Source organism: Oncorhynchus mykiss, chromosome 28, assembly GCF_013265735.2.
Source record: "Oncorhynchus mykiss isolate Arlee chromosome 28, USDA_OmykA_1.1, whole genome shotgun sequence".
Lineage (NCBI taxonomy): Eukaryota > Metazoa > Chordata > Actinopteri > Salmoniformes > Salmonidae > Oncorhynchus > Oncorhynchus mykiss.
In genome coordinates, this window is record NC_048592.1 from 9,180,601 (window position 1) to 9,195,000 (window position 14,400).

Consider the following 14,400-nt stretch of genomic DNA (forward strand, 5'->3'; position numbering starts at 1 on the left):
TTGCAAAACGTTTTGCAACAGAAACCGTTTACACAAAATGCTGTTGAGTTCCGTTTTGTTCTTAAACGGAAGTTGTAGTTCAGTCTTGTAGTCCAGTCTTGTCTTCCCTGTAACGCACAGCGTTGAGATTGCCTGCATTGACGACAAGCTCAGTCCGATGATGTTGTGACATACCGCCCCAGACCATGACCCTGCACCTCCAAATCGATCCCACTCCAGAGTACAGGCCTCGGTGTAACGCTCATTTCTTCGACGATAAACGCGAATCTGACCATCACCCCTGGTGAGACAAAACCGCGACTTGTCAGTGAAGAGCACTCTTTGCCAGCCTGTCTGGTCCAGCGGTGGTGGGTTTGTGCCCATAGGCGACGTTGTTGCCTTACAACAGGTCTACAAACCCTCCCTCCAGCCTCTCTCAGCCAATTGTACCTGTCCCGCAGGTGTGCTGTTCTGATGTACCGATCCTGTGCATGTGTTGGTCTGCCACTACGAGGACGAGCAGTTGTCCATCCTGTCTCCCTGTAGCACTGTCTTAGGCGTCTCACAGTACAGACATTGCAATTTATTGCCCTGGCCACATCTGTAGTCCTCATGCCTCCTTGCAGCATGCCTAAGGCAAGTTCACACAGATGAGCAGGGACCCGGGGCATCTTTCTTGTGGTGTTTTCAGAGTCAATAGAAAGGCCTCTTTTAGTGTCCTAAGTTTTCAAAACTGTCACCTTAATTGCCTACCGTCTGTAAGCCGCTAGTGTCTTAACGACCGTTCCACAGGTGCATGTTCATTAATTGTTTATGGTTCATTGAACAAGCATGGGAAATAGTGTTTAAACCCTTTACAGTGAAGATCTGTTAAGTTATTAGGATTTTACGAATTATCTTTGAAAGACAGGGTCCTGAAACACAAGCATTTTGCTACACTCGCATTAACATATGCTAACCATGTGTATGTGACCAATAACATTTGATTTGTGTTTAGTAAATCTGCCAGATCAGAGGCAGTAGGGATGACCTTCAATCAATCAAATGTATTTATAAAGCCCTTCTTACATCAGCTGATGTACAGAAACCCAGCCTAAAACCCCAAACAGCAAGCAATGTAGGTGTAGAAGCACGGTGGCTAGGAAAAACTCCCTAGAAAAGGCCAGAACTTTGGAAGAAACCTAGAAAGGACCCAGGCTATGAGGGGTGGCCAGTCCTCTTCTGGCTGTGCCGGGTGGAGATTATAACAGAACATGGCCAAGATGTTCATAGATGACCAGCAGGGTCAAATAATAATAAAAATAATCACAGGAGAAAATGTCAGTTGGCTTTTCATAGCCGATCATTCAGAGTATCTCTACCGCTCCTGCTGTCTCTAGAGAGCCTATAGTTTTGGCAAGTCGGTTAGGACATCTACTTTGTGAATGACACAAGTAAATTTTCCAACAATGGTTTACAGACAGATTATTTCACTTATAATTCACTGTATTACAATTCCAGTGGGTCAGAAGTTTACATACACTAAGTTGACTGTGCCTTTAAACAGCTTGGAAAATTCCAGAAAGTGATGTCATGGCTGTAGAAGCTTCTGATAGGCTAATTGATGTGTACCCGTGTACCTGTGAGGAGGTGTACCTGTGGATGTATTTCAATGCCTACCTTCAAACTCAGTGCCTCTTTGCATGACATCGGGGAAGCCAAACCCGAAAAAAAGCCATCGGTCTATTACAACCTATACTACCGGTCAAAGGTTTTAGAACATCTACTCATTCAAATGTTTTTCTTTATTTTTACTATTTTCTACATTGTAGAATAATAGTGAAGACATCACTATTACAGCAAGGAAGAAGCCACTGCTCCAAAACAGCCATAAAAAAGCCAGACTACGGTTTGCAACTGCACATGGGGATAAAGATCGTACTTTTTTGAGAAATGTCCTCTGGTCTGATGAAACAAAAATAGAACTGTTTGGCCATGATGACCATCGTTATGTTTGGAGGAAAAAGGGGGAGGCTTGCAAGCCGAAGAACACCATCCCAACTGTGAAGCACGGTGGTGGCAGCATCATGTTGTGGGGGTGCTTTGCTGCAGGAGGGACCGGTGCACTTCCCAAAATAGATGGCATCATGAGGAGGGACAATTATGTGGAGATATTGAAGCAACATCTCAAGACATCAGTCAGGAAGTTAAAGCTTGGTAGTTAATGGGTCTTCCAAATGGACAATGACACCAAGAATACTTCAAAAGTTGTGGCAAAATGGCTTAAGGACAACAAAGTCAAGGTATTGGAGTGGCCATCACAAAGCCCTGACCTCAATCCCATAGAAAATTTGTGGGCAGAACTGAAAAAAACATGTGTGAGCAAGGAGGCCTACAAACCTGACTCAGTTACACCAGCTCTGTCAGGAGGAATGGGCCAAAATTCAGCCAACTTATTGTGGGAAGCTTGTGGAAGGCTACCTGAAACGTTTGACCCAAGTTAAACAATTTAAAGGCAATGCTACCAAATACTAATTGAGTGTATGTAAACTTCTGACCCACTGGTAATGTGATGAATGAAATAAAATCTGAAATAAATAATTCTCTACTATTATTCTGACATTTCACATTCTTAAAATAAAGTGGTGATCCTAACTGACCTAAAAGGGAATTTTTACTGGGATTAAATGTCAGGAATTGTGAAAAACTGAGTTTAAATTTATTTAGCTAAGGTGTATGTAAACTTCTGACTTCAACTCTATCTAGCTAGCAATGGCAATTATGTTAGCATATTTCATACTGAGACACCTTGTTGGGTTTCAAATAATCAATACTTAAACTTTCAGAGGAAGTTTGAGTGAATTAAACATGTTTAATTGTTTTCATTAGCTTATTCTCCCACTTCCCTGAGTTTTAAAACAGGGGTTTAGCTATCTTGGAATTAAGAACAAATCCAATAATTTTATCATCAAGAATATAATTTTTTCACAATTTTTTAAGGAGAAACATAAATAACGCAAGAACATTTCCAATAACCTTTTCGAGGAATAGCACATTTGCTTTACTTTGTTCATAAGTCTATACTTCAGAAGACATTTCCTCTTAAGGTTTTGTTTATCTGGGCCCAGAGACTTGGATATGCACTTTTGCTAACTATTATTAGTCCTTTAAGCATTAAATGGCAAGGCGGGAATTTTTATAGCGCACGGGGCTGTAGGCCAGAAGGCCACCGTGGACAAGAGTACGGGGTGGAAAGATCTTCGATAGTAAAAGCATTGCATGAATCTAGCATCGTATTTGTTGGTCTGAAAAAAAAAATCATGCAATTCTATGTCATTTTACATGTTAGCAGAATCCTTTTTTTTTATACCACACAATTAACCGAAATTACAGGCTAAGAATGGACAGAAATAGGGCTGTGTTTATCTTATATTTCTCCAATGCCAAATCCATGTGTCTTGTTTGCAACGAAACTGCCCGTTTGCAATTAATTACATCTGAGACGTCATTAGGGATCTTGAGCATGGTACTTCCAAAAGTTCGGCTTACCTTTCGACCCCGGGGACAGAGTAGGCCTAGCGAGGCAGAACATGTAAGCTTTAACTACTTTAACTCACACGTGTTTCCCTAAAAGCTACCTGGGTTTAAACACGTTCTATTGAACAGAAAGTGAATAGCTAAATCAAGTGATAGTAACATAATTGGATTACTTCCCAAGCAAAGGCAGTCCCTGAATGTGAAATAACCCGAAACAATGACATCCCCATATGCATCAGTCACGTTTTAACAGGGTATTTTACCACTTGTTTCTAGCATCAAGCATCGCGGACCAAAGCTCTGTTATAGATCATTTGATATAATCGGATCAGTTGTATTTTCTTCAAAATATCTAATACAATTTTATTGGCAGCATAGACATTTAGCAGATGTTATTGCGGGTGGAGCGAAATGCTTGTGTGCCTAGCTCCAACAGTGTAGTACTACCTGACAATACACACGTATACAAGTAAAATAATGTAATTAAGAAATGTAGAAATATTAGGACGAGCAATGTCGGTGTCCGGAATACATACAATACCAGTCAAAAGTTTGGACACACCTACTCATTCAAGGGTTTTTCTTAATTTTTTACTATTTTCTACATTGCAGAATAATAGTGAAGACATCAAAACTATGAAATAACACATGGAATCATGTAGTAGCCACCCTTTGCCTTGAAGACAGCTTTGCACACTCTTGGCATTCACTCAACCAGCTTCATGAGGCATGCCAATTGCACTCTCCCTCAATCGGTGACATTGACAAAACTGCAAATAGAGTGGCCATTTATTGTCTCCAAGCACAAGGTGCAACTGTGTAATGATCATGCTGTTTAATCAGCTTCTTGATAATCCATCCACAGATGTGGCCTATCTTGACAAATGAGAAAATGCTTACTAATTGGGATGTAAAACCAATTTGTGCACAAAATTGTAAGAAATGAGCTTTTTGTGTGAATGGAAAAGTTCTGGGATCTTTTATTTCAGCTCATGAAACCCGCACTTAACGTGTTGCGTTTAATATTTTTGTTCAGTGTATTTATTCATAGTAGTACACAGGGACTGGTCTCTAAATGACCTTCTCTGCTGCTTCAAATGACTCAAACCAATCCCTTACAATGCAGTGGCAGTGTGTGGGTAAAATCACGGGGAAGCCAAACCAGAAAAAGCCATAGGTCTATTACAACCTATACTACCGGTCAAAAGTTTTAGAACACCTACCCTATTCAAGGGTTTTTCTTTATTTTGTACTATTTTCTACATTGTAGAATAATAGTGAAGACATCAACACTATTAAATAACACATATGGAATCATGTGGTAACCAAAAAAGTGTTAAACAAATCTAAATATTTTCTATTTGAGTTTCTTTAAATAGCAACCCTTTGCCTTGATGACAGCTTTGCACACTCTTGGCATTCTCTCAACCAGCGTCATGAGGTAGTCACCTGGAATGCATTGCAATTAACAGATGTGCCTTGTTAAAAGTTAATTTGTGGAATTTCTTTCCTTAATGTGTTTGAGCCAATCAGTGGTGTTGTGACAAGGTAGGGGTGGAATACGGAAGATAGTTTTTTTTTGGTTTTTGGTTAAAGACCAAGTCCATTTTATGGCAAGAACAGCTTAAAAAAGCAAAGTGGAACAACGGTCCATTACTTTAAGACATGAAAGTCAGTCAATCCGGAACATTTCAAGAACTTTGAAAGTTTCTTCAAGTGCAGTCACAAAAACCATGAAACACTATGATGAAACTGGCTCCCATGAGGACTGCCACAGGAAAGGAAGACCCAGAGTTACCTCTGCTGCAGAGGATACATTCATTAGAGTTACCAGCCTCAGATTACAGACCAAATAAATGCTTCACAGAGTTCAAGTAACAGACACATCTCAACATCAACTGTTCAGAGGAGACTGCGTGAATCAGGCCTTCATGGTCAAATTGCTGCAGAGAAACTACTACTAAAAGAAACCAATAAGAAGAGCCTTGCTTTGGCCAAGAAACACAAGCAATGGACATTAGACCGGTGGAAATCTGTCCAAATGTAAGATTTTTGGTTCCAACCGCCGTGTCTTTGTGAAACGCAGTGTAGGTGAACAGATGATCGCATAGTGAAGGAAAAGCAGCCAACTCCTTCAAGACTGTTGGAAAAGCATTCCAGGGGAAACTGGTTGAGTGTGCAAAGCTGTCATCAAGGCAAAGGGTGGCTACTTTGAAGAATCTAAAATCTATTTTGATTTGTAAAAAAAAAAATTGGGTTACTACGTGATTCCATGTGGGTTATTTCATAGTTTTGATGTCCTCACTATTATTCTACAATGTATAAAATTGTATAAAATAAATAAAAAACATTGAATGCGTAGGTGTGTCCAAACTTTTGACTGGTACGGTACGCGTGTGCATAAGTACGATCATTTTATTTGGATACAGCAAATAGTGTCTTATAAGCACAATCGTATAATCAATATGGTAAAATACCACTTAGACTATGAAGGCAACATGAAGTTACTGCTATGGATTTTGTCCCAGAGCAGACAGTTCCACATTCCTCCACATGGTGGCACTGTGCACCATGTGTATGCATGCGCTATTTTACTCTCCGCCAGGACCCTAAATCTAGCACTTTCTTTTTTTTTTAAACGACACAATCTCTCTAAAAGCACACACACAGCATCTCTCAGACAATGACTCATGAATAATTCAAAGGCTCTTAGATGTAACTGTTATTTTATTTCGGTGGATAAATTCCCAGTTTTCCTCTTCAGAGTGTTTGTGAGAAGATGATGGGAACTCAGGGGACCGCTGGGGAAAGATTGCCATGAACCTCGACTTTGTGTGTGTGTGTGTGTGTGTGTGTGTGTGTGTAAATGCCTGAGCCTAGTTCTTTTATTTACGAAAAGACACCATGGGACTTATTAGACATGTATGGATGCCTGTTATTCTAACGCTGCTGAATCTGAGCCATTATGGTTGTATTTTTACTCTAATCATTGGTATGCAAAGCTTCACTACTCAAACACGTTTGAGAATGCTGGTAGTGTTCAGTCATTTCACAGAGGAGAAGGCTCAGTCAGAAACCCAAATAAAGACAATATTGACCAATAACAGTCCACAGAATGTGTTAATCCAAGCTTACCAACGAAACACACACACGCAGAGAGCCAATGGCCATAGAGTGGGGGTATTCTTCCCCATTCTGCACCTGGGGTAAAGGGGTTGGCTCATTGTGTTGGAGGGATCAGGGTCTGGGCTCCATTCAAAAGTGTCCTTGATGATTTGCTCCCTCTAATTTGATAGGACTGAAAGACAGATGGACAGACATGGTAGAAGCTCTATTCAGTATTTTCGGACCATCACTTGCTCTTACCTACTGTAGTGTCTCTTTCAGAATTCAGATCTACCTGGGGTTTCACCAATGGCAGAGGGAAGGCAAAAAACTGTTTGGTTTGGAATGTAGCCATGTGGGATGAGAACAGGAGCAGATGTGAGGAGCTCTCGCCAGAAATGGAACCAGGCCCTAGGGACCTCCTGAGCTGAGCGCAGGTCTCAGTCCAAACTGCTGCTTCTGTTTTGTGATTCTCTCTCTCTCTCTCTCTCTCTCTCTCTCTCTCTCTCTCTCTCTCTCTCTCTCTCTCTCTCTCTCTCTCTCTCTCGAGACACGTATGTCCTCCCCTGTATCTCTCAATAAACTGTACCTTACTATGCCATGTGCTCACTGACTGATAGGGACATGGTTGCATTTTGTGAATCATCATTCAACGAGCGCATTAGCTCAAAGGAGACACATTAACAATAGTATATTATTTAAACAAAAATGCTATTTTCTAAAAGACAACATTTTGCCTAACTTTATTCAGGAATGCTTTATCAGATAACATTTACACTTGAGTGGTTTAGCTGACACTTATCCAGAGTGACATACAGGAGCAATTAGGGGTAAAGTGCCAACCAGTTACCTACTTGTCCAATGCTTTAAGTGCTAGGCTACCTGTCGCCGTATGTAGCTCAGCATCAGTGGTGGAAAAAGAACCCAATTGTCATACTTGAGTAAAAGTAAAGATGCCTTAATAGAAAATGACTCAAGTGAAAGTCACCCAGTAAAATACTTCTTGAGTAAGTCTCTAAAAGTATTTGCTTCTAAATACGCTTAAGTATCAAAAGTAAATGTAATTGCTAAAATGCACTTAAGTATCAAAAGTAGAAGTATAAATAATGTCAAATTCCTTATATTAAATCAACCAAACAGATAGCCAAGGTCACACTCCAACACTCTCAGACATAATTTACAAACAAAGCATTTGTGTTTAGTGAATCCGCCAGATCAGGTAGTAGGGATGACCAGGGATGTTCTCTTTATAAGTGTGAATTGAACCATTTTCCTGTCAAAATGTAACGAGTACTTTTGGGTGCCAGGGAAAATGTATGGAGTAAAAAGTACATTCTTTTCTTTAGGAATGTAGTGAATTAAAAGTAGAAGTTGTCAAAGAATATAAATAGTAAAGTACAGATACCCCCCCCCCCCCCCCAAAACTACTTAAGTAGTACTTTAAAGTATTTTATTTAAATACTTTACACCACTGCATAGAATCAAACCAGTCCATTAGCATATTTACAGATCCCGGGATTTTGGGATTCATTCCTCAACGTTATTTGCGTTGTGGTTGATCGGATCAATTAAATCAATCATAGCAAAGAGCTGATACACAGTACACAGAAAAAACACACATAATGCTTTTATGAAGATAAGAAGATCATTTAGAGGGAGATTCTCATATGTTTGACAGTTACCTCCGTTAGCGGGCCAACAGCCTGCTGGGTAATTTACCTGACGGTTTACGCCAGAGAGGATCTAAAACGTACACTCCGAACACGTGCCAAACAAACCCCCCCCCCTCCAAATGAACAGCGCTCATGACCTACATTTGATCATTTGAGTAGAGCATGAGGCACAGAGGATGGAGGATCCTGTGGATAAGCTTGTAGAAAGCTAACACATACATCATTAGTTCCAAGTCACTTGTTTCACATTCTGTGGGCTAACATGGTCTGAAAGAGCATTGTCGACCCAGGTTCAATACCGGGTGGGTCGCATTGGTGCCGTGACTCAGATCACGCAATTGGTTGTCTATGGTCTGCTAGATCAGTGGTTCGCGAACTGTGGGGGGTCGGCAGGAATGTTCACCAGAGCTGTTGCAAGAGAATTTTTATATTAATTTATCTACCATATGCCGCCTCTAATGTCGTTTAAGCTTATTTGGCAATAGGTCCATCCGGCCTCAACCGCAGACCACGTGTATAGCGGTTTGCTGACGTCAACGTTGTGAACAGAGTGCCTCATGGTGGCGGTGGGGATATGGTATTGGCAGGCATAGGCTACGGACAACAAACACAATTGCATTTTATCGATGGCAATTTGAATGCATAGAGATAACGTGACGAGATCCTGAGGCCAATTGTGAAGTCCGTCTAAACAACACGAGCAATGGACATTAGGCCGGTGGAAATCTGTCCTTTGGTCTGATGAGTCCAAATGTAAGATTTTTGGTTCCCAACACTGTATCTTTGAGACGCAAAGCAGGTGATCTCCACATGTGTAGTCCCCACGTGAAGCATGGAGGAGGAGGTGTGATGGTGTGGGGCTGCTTTGCTGGGGACACTGTCAATTATTTATTTAGAATTCAAAGCACACTTAACCAGCATGGCTTCCACAGCATTCTGCAGCAATAAGCTATCCCATCTGGTTTGTACTTAGTGGGACTATCATTTGTTTTTCAACAGGACAATGACCCAACACACCTCCAGGCTGTGTAAGGGCTATTTGACCAAGAAGGAGAGTGATGGAGTGCTGCATCAGATGAACTGGCCTCCACAACCACCCAACCTCAACCCAATTGAGATGGTTTGGGATGAGTGTGACTGCAGAGTGAAGGAAAAGCAGCCAACAAGTGCTCAGCATATGTGGGAACTCCTTCAAGACGGTTGGAAAAGCATTCCAAGGTTCTCAAGCTGATCAAGAGAATGCCAAGAGTGTGCAAAGCTGTCATCAAGTCAAAGGGTGGCTACTTTGAAGAATCTCAAATATAAAATATATTTGGATTTAACAGTTTGTTTGGTTACTACATGATTCCATGTGTGTTATTTCATCATGTTGATGTCTTCACTATTATTCTACAATGTAGAAAATAGTAAAAAAAATAAAACAATAACCTTGAATGAGTAGGTCAAATCAAATTTTTTTAGTCACATGCGCCAAATACAACCTTACTTACGAGTCCCCCTAACCAACAACGCAGTTAAAAATAAATAAAATATGGATAAGAATAAGAGATAAAAGTGACAAGTAATTAAAGAAATTAAGTGGGTTCAAACTGTTAACTGGTCCTGTATTTATGTTCTCTCCGACAACCAGAGGGGGTGTGAACGGTTTCTGTCATGAACAGGGCTTGTGCACATAGAAATAGACGTGGTGGGGGGCGCGGGACGTTCCCCAAATGCTGGAAGGGGGGGCCCGAGTGGAAAAAGTTTGGGAACCTCTGTGTTTGATTGAGGAGGTCAATGTAGTTTACCGAGAATGAACAGTATCTGGAGCTCTGGCCTTGGTACTGTATGACGTATTAGTGTGGTTGGTCCTCACTGAATAAGTTCCTGAAATCTCTCTCTCTCTCTCTCTCTCTCTCTCTCTCTCTCTCTCTCTCTCTGTCTCTCTCCTCTCCCCATCTCCCTTCTCTCTCTCCTCTCCCCATCTCCCTCCTCTCTCTCTCTCTCTCTCTCTCTCTCTCTCTCTCTCCCCATCTCCCTTCTCTCTCTCTGTCTCTCTCTCCTCTCTCTCTCCTCTCCCCATCTCCCTTCTCTCTCTCCCTCCCTCTCTCTCTCTCTCTCTCTCTCTCTCTCTCTCTCTCACTCTCTCACTCACTCAACCTATGTCACGGCTTCCACTCTGTATTGCTGCTCCAGATAAGGAATAAATATTTTTTTAAATATAGAGATATCAGTTTCCCCCTCGGACGCCTGATTTAAAATGTCCTGCCCTGGGATAGAACACACACACACGCAGATGGGGAAGGGGGAGAAAATAAGGTCATTTCAGCAGTGCTCTCCGATGTGGTTGTGACTGTGTTGTCAGAGGGGATGAGTGGACTGGTGATGGGGACAGACAGAGACAGTGGTCTGAAAGCCTCTGTTTAGACTGTGGATCGCAAGGACGACTGGGCTGACCTTGAGCAGGGCTGAGCGTGCAGACATGCACAGGCAGACATGTACAGACAGACATACACAGACAGACATGCACAGACAGACATGCGTGCCACACGAAATAGCTAATGTAGTCTGGATACACTGTCCGACTCACTTACCTACTGTGAGTTTGATGGAAGTGATGTCTTCTTGCTGGAGATGTTTGTGTTTTGTGGTTACTGGAAAGTTTGGGCGCCTCGGAGCTACGGTTTCACCACGGGGGCAGATTTATGTTCTATTTTGTGTTATACAAAATATTCCATTATAAACCGGGTAGTTTGGGTCCTGGATGCTGATTGGCTGAAGGCTGTGGTATATCAGACATGGTTAAAGAAGGATTTTTAAGCCTTGAGACAATTAGAGACGGATTGTGTATGTGTGTCATTCAGAGGGTGAATGGGCAAGACAAAAGATGTGCCTTTGAACAAGGTATGGTAGTAGGTGCCAGGCGCACCGGTTTGTGTCAAGAACTGAAACGCTGCTGGGTTTTTCACGCTCAACAGTTTTGCGTGTGTATCATCATTTTGCGTCATCCCGGTGGGATGCTTGACACCTTGTAGAGACCATCCCCTGACAAATTGAGGGCTGTTCTGAGGGCAAAGGGGGGTGCAACAATATTAGAAAGGTCTTCCTACTGTTTTGTACACTCAGTATGTACTGTATTACATTTACTCAATTCAAAACATCCCTCAAACTCCACTCTGGACCTCAAAGCCTGTTCCACTGTGCTTTCCCCCCCAGTGCTGGTTTAGACCTGGGACAACAGGTGTGTGCAATTAATTATCAGGTAGAACAGAAAACCATCAGACCGGACCTCGTCGGGTTGAAAAACTCTGCAGTACATTTTCACTTTCCTTATTTTCTCGTAAGTGGACAATTGGTCTCCATGCGGTGAAAATCAAGACACACACCGAGGACCTGGGTGAGCTGACTCACTGTCTCCCGCAAACGCATGAACTGAGCCATCGCAAATGGGCAGTGGAACCAGGACGAGGGTAAGTAATCCAGCAGATGAGTGTCACATGCGTAAAGGCATGAGACTCCGTATCACGCCGTTGTCTTCTCTCCAGCTGCACAATGCTGCTACTGTTAGTTAAACAACCCCTGTTCCCGGAGAGCTACCCTCCTGTAGGTTTTCACCCACGACCCCCGTTTATCTCGTCAACCAGCTAATTATTAGGATGAGGTGTGCTAGACTGTGGTTGGAGTGAAAACTTAACAGGACAGTAACTCTCCAGGAAGAGCCCTGGCCTATAGGATCTCTCTCTCTCTCTCTCTTTTGACCCAGTTACACAGGTTTGGTTCCCCCTCTCTCACACACACGTATGTGCACGTACGCGCACACTCTCACCGCGTGGGGTTTGTGTGCATGAGTGTTTCCCTTTGTACAAGTGGCCCACGTAAGGGAACAAAACTATTGGCCTGCAGTTCATTTACAGTTAAATACGTGACCCTCTCGTTGTGGTGTCACTGGGCCTCTGAATGCAGCTGCTGGTTACGGTGCGTTAATTCATTCAACACACACGCAGGCACACACACACACACACACACACAGCTCAGTATATTCCCACCCAACCATGAGATAACTACTAACACTGTTCTTTACGGTAATAGGCTGACTGTTATGGGGGACCCTCATCTCGTTCAACGTGGCCCTCAGAGAGTTTAATAAGGTGACCCGCGGAATGCACTGTGTGTGTGTGTGTTCTTTCATGGTGCCAAACGCTGGCATTCGGCAGACAACACACTAAACACGGCATGCATGTGTTGTGTGTGCGTAAGACGCCCATATTTGGAAGGCCGCCACACAACTTTGATTAAGACCTTAATTACCCCAGAAACCCCTGCCTCAGGCAACCGTTGTACAGGAACTACTGTGTGTGTGTGTGTGTGTTTGGGCTCATAAGTCCAGGCGTCTGTATGACCTTTGACAATTTGGATCCTTCATATTGTATTGCTCAACACTGAACCCTAACAAAGAATTCAACATGTGTGTCTCTATTCAGCTTTCCAGTAACAGTATGGGTCAGTGGGACACTACACATGACCCCAGGGGCACGGGGGTCAATTCTGTGAAGTGACTGCAGTGAAAAGGAAAATCTTGGAGAAAGGAGATGCATGGTTTTATTGAGTTAGAATAGACAGACAGACAGCCCGAGGGTCCTATTCATTATAAGTGGACAGACCGCTAACAATTTGCCCTGTGTCATAGAAAGTGTATTAAATTCAATAACCAAATGTGTCCATCTCTCTCTCACTTCCCTCTATCTCCTTTCTATCATCTCCCTCCTCTGTCCCTCTGTCACTATCATCTCCCTCCTCTGTCCCTCTGTCTCTATCATCTCCCTCCCCTGTCCCTCTGTCTCTATCATCTCCCTCCCCTGTCCCTCTGTCTCTATCATCTTCCTCCCCTGTCCCACTGTCTCTATCATCTCCCTCCTCTGTCCCTCTGTCTCTATCATCTCCCTCCTCTGTCTCTCTGTCTCTATCATCTCCCTCCCCTGTCCCTCTGTCTCTATCATCTCCCTCCCCTGTCCCTCTGTCTCTATCATCTACCTCCCCTGTCCCTCTGTCCCCATCACCTCTCTCCCCTGTACCTCTGTCTATCATCTCCCTCCCCTGTCCCTCTGTCTCTATCATCTCCCTCCCCTGTCCCTCTGTCCCCATCACCTCTCTCCCCTGTCCCTCTGTCTCTATAATCTTCCTCCCCTGTCCCTCTGTCACTATCATCTATCTCCCCTGTCCCTCTGTCTCTATCATCTCCCACCCCTGTCCCTCTGTCTCTATCATCTCTCTCCCCTGTCCCTCTATCATCTCCCTCCCCTGTCCCTCTGTCTCTATCATCTCCCTCCCCTGTCCCTCTGTCCCCATCACCTCTCTCCCCTGTCCCTCTGTCTCTATCATCTCCCTCCCCTGTCCCTCTGTCTCTATCATCTCCCTCCCCTGTCCCTCTCTCTATCATCTCCCTCCCCTGTCCCTCTGTCTCTATCATCTCCCTCCCTCTGTCTCTCCCTGTTACCCTGTGTATCAGTGAGTCATGAAGAGAGTAAGACCGGGCCACACTGAGACAGAGGTCGAGAGTGGGCCTTTTCACTGTCCTCCATCTTAGGTTCCATAACTTCTCCAGCATCCCATGACCTTTCCAACAAGGCCGCCTGCCGCCCAGACACAGACTGCATGCAGCACAGGAGGTTGGTGGCACCTTAATTGGGGAGGGTGGGATACATTCCAGACATTTATTATGAGCCGTCCTCCCCTCAGCAGCCTCCACTGGTATGCAGTACTGTCAAAACAACACATTCATCTCTGCCTCTAATGCCAACATAAAAGAGCAAAGAGGAGGGAAGAGACAGAACTCTGTAGTTGAGTGTAAGTAGGTTAGGGCAGGAATGTAGACTTAATGCACAGAGATTGATGATACATGTGGACCATCAAGGGCCTCTGTGGGGCCCGGAGGGGACAAGACAAGAGGGGCCTTTGTCACTCACTGTGTGTGTGTGTGTGTGTGTGTGTGTGTGTGTGTGTGTGTGTGTGTGTGTGTGTGTGTGTGTGTGTGTGTGTGTGTGTGTGTGTGTGTGTGTGTGTGTGTGGAGATATGGGGGCCAAGAGAAGATGGTGGAAGAGAGAGAGAGAGTAAATGAATGGGTGGAAAACTGAATAAGTCAGACCACTG

General features: G+C 43.5%; 1 protein-coding gene across 3 annotated transcripts in view; it reads left to right on the forward strand.

The window, feature by feature from the left end:
- LOC110508460 (endothelin receptor type B) overlaps window positions 1–14,400 on the forward strand; it is a 28,648-nt gene that overhangs the window by 225 nt on the left and 14,023 nt on the right. For all 3 annotated transcript variants that reach the window (XM_036966693.1, XM_036966691.1, XM_036966692.1), the window contains exon 2: window positions 13,759–13,918. The gene's annotated coding sequence lies outside the window, so the exon portion shown is untranslated. The remainder of the gene's footprint in view (window positions 1–13,758; window positions 13,919–14,400) is intronic.